Source organism: Helianthus annuus, chromosome 11, assembly GCF_002127325.2.
Source record: "Helianthus annuus cultivar XRQ/B chromosome 11, HanXRQr2.0-SUNRISE, whole genome shotgun sequence".
Lineage (NCBI taxonomy): Eukaryota > Viridiplantae > Streptophyta > Magnoliopsida > Asterales > Asteraceae > Helianthus > Helianthus annuus.
This window is the reverse complement of record NC_035443.2, coordinates 28,371,408-28,383,901: the sequence shown is the minus strand read 5'-3', so window position 1 is coordinate 28,383,901 and position 12,494 is coordinate 28,371,408.

Here is a 12,494-nt window from a genome sequence, read left to right as displayed (position 1 = left end):
TAATCGACTAAATGGGTCGGGTTCGAAAGTATAAGCGATTGATTAGATCGCTTACATTTACGACCCTAAACAAGCACAAATCTAAAAGCGACGAGCTAAACATGCTAGAACATGTTTAGTAAGGTTAGAAACAGGTTTGGTATTAAAACAAACGGTTTTAATACCCTAGAGTAGTTTGGTTACAAAATACGCGATAAAACGCATTTTGGCCGAAACTACGACTCGTCACTGAGCCTAGATAACGTGGAAATCAGTAGGTATAGTCACTAGGGACTATAACCATCGTGATTACGCTCACGTTATGAAGTTCAAACGAACTTCGTGTTGACCATAAACTGGTCAATGCAGAAAGTCAAACGCAGTTTGACTTTAACGCAAAAACGAATGAAAAACGCGAAAGAATACTTACAAAGGGTCCCCGCAAGATTGATTTTCCAAGTATTCTCTGGTATGAGGTGATGAAACACCCCAACTTAAAGAAATCTCAGAAATCAAGTGGGTTTTGCAAGTGAATGGGATGGGGTATTTATAGTTTTCGGAGAGCCGTTAAGATAGTTTGTCGATATCCGAGCTTTGATCTCAACCTTACACTTGTGCCTATCGTTTTACTAAACCATTAGAGCCCATAGAAATGCCCCAAAACCATTTGCAAGTGGGTTACAAGAGTATAACAGCTGTTAACAGCTGGAAAAACTGATTTTTGCATATCTGACATGCTCTCGCGGGCCGCGTATGGTTTTATGGGGGCTTACGCGGGCCGCCTGAGCCTTCTGGTCTGCACATAAGTTTGAAAAATGACAGTTTCAGTCCCTGTTGGTGTTTAAAGCCATTTCCGACATGTTTAAGGCCCGTCAAGCCAACTTTAAGGGCCTAAAATGATGCCTAAACATTGTGGACATGAAACATGCTCAAAAATATGCCGGATGTTGGTTCGTTTGGTCGTATGATCGCGATGTTCGCTTAATTACGACGAAATGCGCATAAGCGCGAAAAACGATCCAAATTGCGCGACGAATGGATTTTTCTCATGCCAAACACTAAAATAAAATATTTTAATGCTTGCATAAATTTCTGGATGTCCCGATCTATTCAGAACGTAAGTCATGCACGAAAATGCAAACTTATGCACTTTTTGACGCTTTTAGTCCCTGAGTGACCAAAAAGTTTATTTTAGCACACTGAACACCTCAAAGCCTATTTCTAAGCAATGTAAGGATATTTAGGGTATGTTTAACTTATGGTCAAGTTCCGGAATGTTCGTTACAGTTCAAATTGGCATACTTTCGCAGTTTGTCATATTTAGTCCCTGTAAGCGAATAAACTTGATTTCGGCACACCAAACCTTCCAAAACTTATTTCTAAGTTATATAAAGGTTATTTAGGGTATGTTAAGCCTATGTCACTATTCCGGAGTGTTTGTTGCATTAAACTGGTTATATTACGCATCAGTGCGCGTATAACCTTCCAGAAAGCGATTTAGAGCCCGAAATCGAACAAGAGTTGATATGTGCAAATGATACACATATTTTTACAAATCTGAAGTATGAAATACAATATTTCATTGGTTTGGTATTTGTTTGATGGTTGAAGTGACACAGGTGTCACAGTCTCCCCAACTTCTGGAAATTTTGTCCCGAAATTTATCTTAGAGGAAACTTGTGAGAGCTTGAAATATGAGGTTGAAAAGATCGAACAACACTGGTTAGAGTCCTGAACTTCTAGTAACTTTAAATAACATCATGCTTGCAATGTGAGAGGGTCACTTATATACAAGTATATGAAGCGTTATTGGTGCGTCCACCGTACCTCTATTACATTGTTCACATTTTGTTACGGTTGCCACTATTGGTTCTTACACATGATAAGTCTTACCGTGGTTTCTGTGCACTGAACTTCGTAATTATGTATGCATCCAGTATTACGTAATTCCTTGCATAGTCATGTAGTGCATCTTATAATGTGTAGGGGAGGAAAACAATGAACGAGCCTGTGATGATTGTGACTAGACCATACTGGGGTCCTTTTTAATTGAGTCAATAAATGATCTCCAGACCGCCAAGGAGTCTTTTCAGCTTATATCATCACATGTCATTCTCAAACGGATTCTGAATCAATCCTTTGACTAGACCACTCAAAGGGTCTCTTTTTGAATCATGGAATGGTATTATATAATTCAAGGGTCTTGTCTATCATGTAGAAGCCCAATAAGGATTTAAGGTAGTGCCTTTTTGAATATCCTACTACGAATCCCTCATATAAAGATATGAAAGGTTCTACGAGGATTTGGATAACGAATATCCAGAGTATACAAAAACACAAAATGCATAAAAGAAAACACAAAATGCATAAACACATAATCATATAATTGCTTAAATTGATTTTAATATTTGTTATCATTTTGTTAATTGCGCACAAGTATTTAAAGCACACTAGGAATCCATTACATGGATTTCATTTGGTACTTTAAACGTTATCAAGAATCTAACTATGAAGATAGAAAGATCTTAAAGAGAAAATTACATTTCAATTGTAAGGAACCGAAATGTTCGAATTAAGGTATACAAGGAATCCAATTAAGGACTCTGATTTGAATGACAATTATCCACAAGGATCTAATTGTGAAGATAAAAGATCCCATATGGATTTTGGGAATTGAAGATGTTTTGAAAACTTGCACTGGATGTGCTTAAGTCAAAACATGAAGTAAAAATGCTTATGAAGTTGAGATGCTAGATATGCCAAGGCGACATATGAAGCGGAATTTGAAGGTTAAGTCAATGTATGAGGAAAATACTTTTGAAAAACTATGCATGGGGTTCTAAAATGTGTTTAATGTTTTTGAAAACCTTATATATATATAATACTTTTGAAATCATAAAGTAGGTGTATTAGGTAGGTATATTTATAAAAATGTTTTAAAATCATGCGAGATGAATTTTGAAATTATGTATAAGGTTTTTGAAAACATGAATGATGCTTTTGAAATCATACACTTGATATAAGTAATTATACTGTATTAATAATATTTTGGAATCATAAAGGTTGTTTTTGAAAATATAGACAATGTTTTTGAAATCATGCATTTGATATATTAAGTAAATACACTATATTAAAAATGTTTTCGACTATATAAAATGTTTTTGAAATCATGGAGGTTGTTTTTGAAAACTTATGTTATGCATGTTGAAAAATCAGAATGTAATGGGTATGAGATTTGAAAATACCCTTAGTTATCTAACCAAGGATTCAAAGGCACAGATGTGCAAAAAGCACGATTACTCAAAATTTCGCTTTATTTCTTGTACTTTGTCTCCTAGAATGAAACGAGTACTTAAAATTTTCAAGGAAATCATGAGCGATCACTTGAAAGGGAGAATCACAAGAGTAGTTTATAAAGAACATAATTCCTTGATGTAGGTATCATAGGGAAATGCCATACACACATGTAACTACATTTGTATATCAGAATTGCGAACAACGACTTTTATTTATGAACAAAACAGATTGTTTCACAATATAAGAAAAAAAAGAAACAAAGGCATAAGACAGCAACATCGTTTGCTTGGCCAAATGCTCATCCAAGGGTTGGATTTGCATTGACAATCTTCGGGCATTTGTTCCTGAAATGGCTCGTCTCACCACAGTTGTAGCAAGTACCAGACGGGAAACGAGCTTGACTAGGGTTGACTTGGAGTTGGGTAGCAGCAAGGTTTGCAACAGCTTTGTTTTGGATAGAAAAGCGGCATATGTTAATCAAATGTCCCAACCGTCCACAGTAGGTACATTTGGAGCAGGGTATGAGGTTTAAATGATGACGGTTGCATCACTTCCACCATGGGGTAAACTCCCAAGTACGGCTTCCTAGCTGGTGGCGTCGCTACCTTGCTAGGTCCCGCTTGATTGGGTGTAACTGCTGCGGGTTTCTTTGAAGCCTTACGCTTTCTTGATTTTGGTGCAGGCCTGACTTCTGCTTCCTTCGGTGACTCTTGAGTGGCTCTATTTTTGAGATGAGACATGACAATGCCTAGATCCACAGACTTCAGTATCACTTCGCCTATTTGCTGGGCAAATTTGGCTGTTTGCTCGGACATATGACCGTTGCTGAGGTAAAGAGACATTCTAGAAGAAATTGAAAGACACAGGAAGCAATAAATGAAATGTTATCGGGTAAGCAAAACAGAAAGGCAATGCATACGAATTGCGGTCATTTGTTTGTTACCTAAGGCAAACAAATAAGAAGGTGATAAGTCAAAGCAAACGGGTCATAATAATGTATCGCTGAAGACATGCTTGCCTATAAGTGAACACGCACCCCAAGAGTTCCCAGGTAAGAGTGACTGGTCCGATACTGCGGATTTGTACGAACACTCTAGCCTTAGACAGAAAACTCAGAGTACAGGCATTCACCCTTCCAGTTTGCATGTGTCCACATTATAAGACCCAAACCTTGACGAGATTTGAAAATTTAGAGGGTTCAAAACCTAGTAATCAATCAACCTAGAACAGATGATTAGTTTTCAAAGCGGTTTTGAAATTTATGTTCTTGTTGTGGCTGTCACCTAAGGATAGGTGACGGTATTGTTTTATGACTAAACGCAAGTAAACTCGCGTTAGGGTCCTAGGAAGGTTATAGACTAGGTCAAAGCATTACTAATCACCTAATTCCCTATAACCATGAGCTCTGATACCAACTTTTCTGTCACACCCCGACCACGTAAAACAACAAAACGTGGCGGAATCGTCGGGGAGTGTTGTAACAGAATCATTGTCTCATAACACATGGAAATTTGAAATTTTGTTTTATTGATTAACTGAATTACAATGTCATAACAACAAAGAAAAATAACATAATTAACTAGTCTTGCATCTTTTATTGTCACTAAGGCCCAAGTCCGCCTATGTGTATCTTGATCAATCCTATGCATCATCTCCTGAAACACATGTGAAAATAGGTACGTCAGCATAAAAATGCCGGCGAGTACATAGGTTTTATTGATTTAGGATTCATGACTTATAGGTTTAGAAAAAAGTTGTTTAACAAAAGTCAGTCATGATCCTTGTAAAATGTTTTGTTTTATAAATCATTTGAAAAACGATGATAGACATGTATATGTACAAGTAAAAGAATAATGTATGGTTAAAAGAATAACCAAGTAAAATAAGTTATATAAAATAAACTTTTTTGTAAAACAATGTCTTGTGAAAAATATGTTATTTGTAAAAAGGTATAAGTCCAAATTGAATGATTTAAATAACGCTACGACATGTAATGTAATACAAACACTTATATATAGGAAGTACCAGCGGCATATCCACCATGCTTGTATCACATTACACACGTCTCGTTACTTAAATCACTTACCCAAACAAACCACCAATGTAAATTGCCCATGTCTAAATCAACTGTCAAATATCTTTGTGAAAACCATGTCAAAATGTTTATGTCAAAATGTTGTCAAATGTGAATATCAATATCAAAATGTCTATGTCAAATATCAATCATGTAATGTGTAAACAAAATGTCATGTATGGTTAGTGAAATATGTATCAACTAAACCATAGGTAAAAAATGCACAAAACAATGTATTGAAGGAAAACGTGGTTTAAATCAACGTTATGTTTTGTGGAAATGCATGCTATACTGAATACAAACATTCATGCGGTATAGTTAAAATAAATACATCCAAGCCTTGTGACTGTGGTGATAAACCTTTAAACAAATTAAAGGTCTACCTGTTTTATGTTTTAATCGAATTCGGTCATTCCTTCCATCCAAACATACCTAGGATGTCAGGAACGGGAGTTGTCAATTCCTATGGTACCATTACCTACTAACGAGCGGTGTGATCAAAGTTAATGAATGTATATTGTCCCACTTAAACAAACCAAATGTCATACCCAAAATGTAAGCATGTGATGAAATGAAAAATGTACTAAGTATGATGAACATACATAGCATGAAAAGGTAATGTAAAACAATGTACTAAGTATGCGCTAAACGAACATACGTAGCATAAAATGTAACGTAAAACGATGTACTAAGTATGCACACAATGGGTACACATAGCAAAAACATAATGAAATCATGTACTAATAGTGTACTAATGAACATAGCAAGTATATGATAGGAAAACATGAAAAAGCACGAAAGTAACAAGTAAGCGCATGTGTTTCACCCCAAAACAGTTTGAAAACAGTAAAAGAGGGGACTATGTACTCACTTGAGGGTGCTTAGAAGTCTTGAACAACAACCAAGCAAGGCTAGAGGGATCACGGAATCAAACGACACCCTATATAGATAACTACATAAATAACCGGACCTAAATCGGGGGATTGGATACTATGAGGTTTCGTAAACCAAATGAGTATTGGAACTTATATGATATGGTTAAACAAAGCTCACATACTAAATTGAAACCTAACCTAAGTGCTTACGACCCATTACGACCCGTTTAGGTAGCTTATGCTACTTTAACGCGTCGTTTGCGTAAAACGCATTCGGACCGCCTAACTAGTCCTATGACAAGTGAAATATGCCTTAACATGTTTAATATCGTTGCTAAATCAGTTTAGATATCAAAAGTTTCGTTGCATAGGCTTAAAATGAATTTTGGCGACAAAAGGGTATTTTGGTAATTTTCCTAGGCATAGAAACTACTTATCACACAACTCTTTAAACGACGTGATCATAAGGTATAACCTCGGAAGGTTATTCCCTATACACTATGGTCACCTAAAGTGTTTGGTCGGATCCTAATAATCGACCAAATGGGTCGGGTTCGAAAGTATAAGCGATTGATTAGATCGCTTACATTTACGACCCTAAACAAGCACAAATCTAAAAGCGACGAGCTAAACATGCTAGAACATGTTTAGTAAGGTTAGAAAACAGGTTTGGTATTAAAACAAACGGTTTTAATACCCTAGAGTAGTTTGGTTACAAAATACGCGATAAAACGCATTTTGGCCGAAACTACGACTCGTCACTGAGCCTAGATAACGTGGAAATCAGTACGTATAGTCACTAGTGACTATAACCATCGTGATTACGCTCATGTTATGAAGTTCAAACGAACTTCGTGTTGACCATAAACTGGTCAATGCAGAAAGTCAAACGCAGTTTGACTTTAACGCAAAAACGAATGAAAAACGCGAAAGAATACTTACAAAGGGTCCCCGCAAGATTGATTTTCCAAGTATTCTCAGGTATGAGGTGATGAAACACCCCAACTTAGAGAAATCTCGGAAATCAAGTGGGTTTTGCAAGTGAATGGGATGGGGTATTTATAGCTTTCGGATAGCCGTTAAGATCGTTTGTCGATATCCGAGCTTTGATCTCAACCTTACACTTGTGCCCATAGTTTTACTAAACCATTAGAGCCCATAGAAATGCCCCAAAACCATTTGCAAGTGGGTTACAAGAGTATAACAGTTGTTAACAGCTGGAAAAACTGATTTTTGCATATCTGACATGCTCTCACGGGCCGCATAAGGTTTTATGGGGGCTTACGCGGGCCGCCTGAGCCTTCTGATCTGCACATAAGTTTGAAAAATGACAGTTTCAGTCCCTGTTGGTGTTTAAAGCCATTCCCGACATGTTTAAGGCCAGTCAAGCCAACTTTAAGGGCCTAAAATGATGCCTAAACATTGTGGACATGAAACATGCTCAAAAATATGCCGGATGTCGGTTCGTTTGGTCGTATGATCGCGATGTTCGCTTAATTACGATGAAATGCGCATAAGCGCGAAAAACGATCCAAATTGCGCGACGAATGGATTTTTCTCATGCCAAACACTAAAATAAAATATTTTAATGCTTGAATAAAATTTTGGATGTCCGGATGTATTTAGAACGTAAGTTATGCACGAAAATGCAAACTTATGCACTTTTTGACGCTTTTAGTCCCTGAATGACCAAAAAGTTTATTTTAGCACACTGAACACCTCAAAGCCTATTTCTAAGCTATGTAAAGGATATTTAGGGTATGTTTAACTTATGGTCAAGTTCCAGAATGTTCGTTACAGTTCAAATTGGCATACTTTCGCAGTTTGTCATATTTAGTCCCTATAAGCGAATAAACTTGATTTCGGCACACCAAACCTTCCAAAACTTATTTCTAAGTTATATAAAGTTTATTTAGGGTATGTTAAGCCTATGTCACTATTCCGGAGTGTTTGTTGCATTAAACTGGTTATATTTACGCATCAGTGCGCGTATAACCTTCCAGAAAGCGATTTAGAGCCCGAAATCGAACAAGAGTTGATATGTGCAAATGATACACATATTTTTACAAATCTCAAGTATGAAATACAATATTTCATTGGTTTGGTATTTTTTTGATGGTTGAAGTGACACAGGTGTCACACTAAATTTCAATCGCAAACGTGTTTACGCCATATAACCTTTTGGAGGGAAATTTAGAGACTAAAAATCAGTTATTAATATTTCTAAAACAGATCGAATTAGCAATTACCTTCGAAGTGTACTGTACATAAACAAATTTGGGATTGATTTTCAGTCTCTAATAATCGACACATATTTTCCAATTTTAAGGGAATATATTAGAGTCGATGGTCATGTATGGTCATTGGCGGTCAATTAAGGTTGCTGATGGTCATTAGTAGTCACTTATGCTATAGGATCTGGTCATGACCCTCATGATCATCATGACCCTCTATGTTAGTGTCATGTCACTAATCCCTAATCCACCATCCAAAACCACAACCCTAAGGGTGTGGTCATGACCACTAGCCCCTTATATATTTTAATTTATCTTTGTCTTAAGAAAAAGGAAATGATTTCTTGGAAAATGGAAAGGTGGACCATGGTTTAATCCATGCAAACCATGGTGGAACAAGCATGGGGTGGTGTAGCCTTTCATTCATGTTCCTAGGTGGCGAATCATGTCCCAACCATGACCCCACACCCTTTAGCTTTATGATAAATGATACCCATATAGGCTAATTGACTGTTAGTTATGATCATTCATGATCAATTATGGAAATATTAGCCAATGATGGTTAAGTATGGCCAATATTGGTAAAAATGTTAATTAGAGACAACTACGAGGAATGAGGGCAATTGTTAGCCATTGAAGGCAAATGTTATTGGACTAGGGTTAATGATGGACACTTAGGTTAAATGATTGTCAATCAGAGTCATTGATAGTTAATTAGAGCCATTTATTGTTAGATAGGATTGTTTATCGTCAATTAGTTTTACTTATGGTCAAATTGGGTCATTGATGATCGATGATGGTTAATTATAGTCTATAATGGCTAAAAAGTGGCAGTTGTAGTCAAGTAAAGTCATTAATGGTTAAATAGTGCATCTTATAGTCGATTACGGTCAATGGTGAGTAGTTAGAGCCATTGATAGTCATATATGGTCATTCATATTTATTAGTTAGGCCAACATTGGTCAATTAGATATATTGGTAGGTTAATTAGGTTCGTTGATGGCTAGCTAGTATCACTAATGGTCGATTAAGGTGATAGATTGTTAACTAGAGTCAATGTATGTCAATTAGGGTGATTGACCATGTTATGATTCTTAGTTCCAAATAGAACTAATTAAGATATTAGTCAGCAATACTATGTTTGTTAAAAAAAGGTCTCACTAAGTCAAACAAGGACAAACTTTGATTTCTCTCTGCCGGCCACCCCTCCTCCTCCTTCCTCTCCATCGGCCACCCCTCCTCCTCTTTCCTCTCCATCGGCCACCCCTCCTCCTCCTTCCTCTCCGCCGACCACCCACGCCATAATTCATCTTGATAAATTATTTGATTATAGCAGCTTGCAGAAGTTAAAAAAAAAATCTTCTTTTTGCAGACTGCAGAGGTTTGGTCCACATCTTCAGCTACATATATCTGCAGATGTGGTACGCAGATTTTAGACGTTTTACCTTTTAAAAGAACAAATAGCACTTAACTTTGTGAGAGATAAAGGCATGGCTCCAAGTCAGCCAAGATATTATCTCGAGGTAAACCAAGATATTATCTGCAAGGAATGAGAAAGTTTGTGAGAGATAAAGGCATGGCTCCAGGTCAAGCATTTACACATAACTTTGTGAAAAGTAAAAAGCTTTTTATGTTCGAATGAATGTTCAAGGGTTGAAGAAGGCAAATGTAGAAGGATACATTGAAAAAAAAATTTGGGTTGTAGTTCTTTACTTTTCGAAACTGATACTAGACTTGTTTGTTTAGTTTTGAAGTTGTGATTCTAAAACTGTATATGTACGTGTAAATTATTTGGTCCATGTCTAACGGAAACAATGCGGAGATGTAAGCTAAAGACAGTATACTCGGCTTGACTTTTGGTCAACATCTAATTGACTTTTGGTCAACATCTCATTTAGTATTCAACAAACGTTTGAATAACTCAAACAGTGGTTTTAACATATGTTTGACTTTAGGTCAACAGTTCATGGAAACCCATGTTCGGTTGAACAGTGTTTTAAAGAGGAAAACAGTTCTAAAATATAAGAAGACAGTGGATCTGGTTGAACATCTGTTTCACTTTTGGTGAACAACTGTTTGACTTTTGGTCAACATCTGTTTGCTCGATCAGATTGGGTGTTAAAGTATAGTTCTTTAAGTCATTGTTTTGTTTTCTTGAATTCTATGTAATTTTGTTAAGAAGTACAAGAACAAACATTTTTACAAAATCACAAATCACCCGATCATGTAAGTGCATTGAAGTAAAATTGGAAATGATGTTATTCATGTGGTCCTGTTGTGCTTTTGTTTGACCTCTAATATGGGTTTATGATCTAATCCGGTGATGTGAAAACATTGTTGTTGAATCCAATGAGATGCTTGATGTAATGAGGTCGTATTAATAGCAAGTAATAATTAATATAACTAAGTTTCCCGAGTCCGGGAAGCAATCCTGGGTAAAAACCTAGTCTATACTATATAATAAAAGAAACCAAATTTGGGACACTTGTCATTATTCTAGACCATCCTTAATTGTAGATAATTGTTATTTAATTTAAATTATTAATTTAATATCAATTAAATTAATATAAATCTTATCAACCCTAAATTATTGGCATAAAATTAATTTCAAATCGTAAAGTCTTATCTAAACTAAAAAACACTGTTTCACTTAATAGTAGATAAACATGCATATTATTTATAGTTAACTATGAGAAATTATATTAAACAACTTATTAATCAAACCAAAATTTAAAATAGTATTAACCTAATTTAAAAAATAATAAAAAAAATCCATTTTGATTTAGAAATATTTTTTAACAATAGATAAACCCGTGTAATACACAAGGTTTTTAAAGATATAACATTTTTTTTATTATTTGCTATATAAAATTAGATTTATTCAACCCGTACAATACACGAAGTTTTTTTAAAACATAACTTTTTTTATTATTTTGTATGTAATTACATTTATTCAACCTGTGAATACACAAGGTTTTTTTTAAATATTTTTTTTGTTGTTTGGTATATAAATTTACATTTATTCAACCCGCACAACAAACGAGGTTCTTAAAGGTATAATTTGATTTTTTTAACTATAGATAAACGTGTATAATATACAGAGTTTTTAAAGATATAACAGTTTTTTAATATTTGCTATATAAAATTATATTTATTCAACCAGTACAATACACAAAGTTTTTTAAAATATAATTTTTTTTATTATTTAGTATGTAAAATTATATTTTTTCCACCCGTGAATACACAAGGTTTATTTAAAATATAACTTTTTTATTGTGTGTTGTATAAAATTACATCTATTCAACCTGCACAATAAACGAGGTTTTTAAAGATATAATTTTTTATTATTTAATATATAAAATTATATTTACTCAACACATGTATTAAATGAGGTTTTTAAAATTATAATGTTTTTTTATTTAGTATATAAATTTAATTTATTTAACCCGTGTAATACACGGGGTTCTAACTTAGTATGATATAAACCAAAATATTAGTTATTTTATTTTTATTTATTAAAAGTTTAAAGAAAAATATACCTTTTCCCGCTCACTTTTCCTCAAATGAAAAAATTAAAACATATGATTCCCTCCTAATCCCCCTTATGACACAAAAATTTGATCCCCCTCCTCCCGGCTCCCTCCCTCTTGAACCTACCTAGACTAAATCAATAATCACCTCAACGGAGAGGGTTTTCTTTGGCTGTAGGGGAGACATTTGTTACGGAATCTGAACCAGGGTGTGTGGTGGCTGCGACGGAACATGGGGACTTATCGGTTGCAGTAGTACTAGCGGGCGTCTGCGGTAGGATAGTTGAACCAGGAAGAGGTAAGTTTGAAATCTCTGGTAAGCAAGTTTGATTGTCCCTCAATCTTCAATTCATTGTTATATTTTGATGTGTTCTTATTTATGTTGTTGGATACCGATCTATTGAAAGTTGCAATGTTCGCTGGTTTGATTTCAAGAAAACGATACATAACACTTAATTGTACAAAGAACAAATATTAATTACATTTACGAATCAATAAAAAAAGA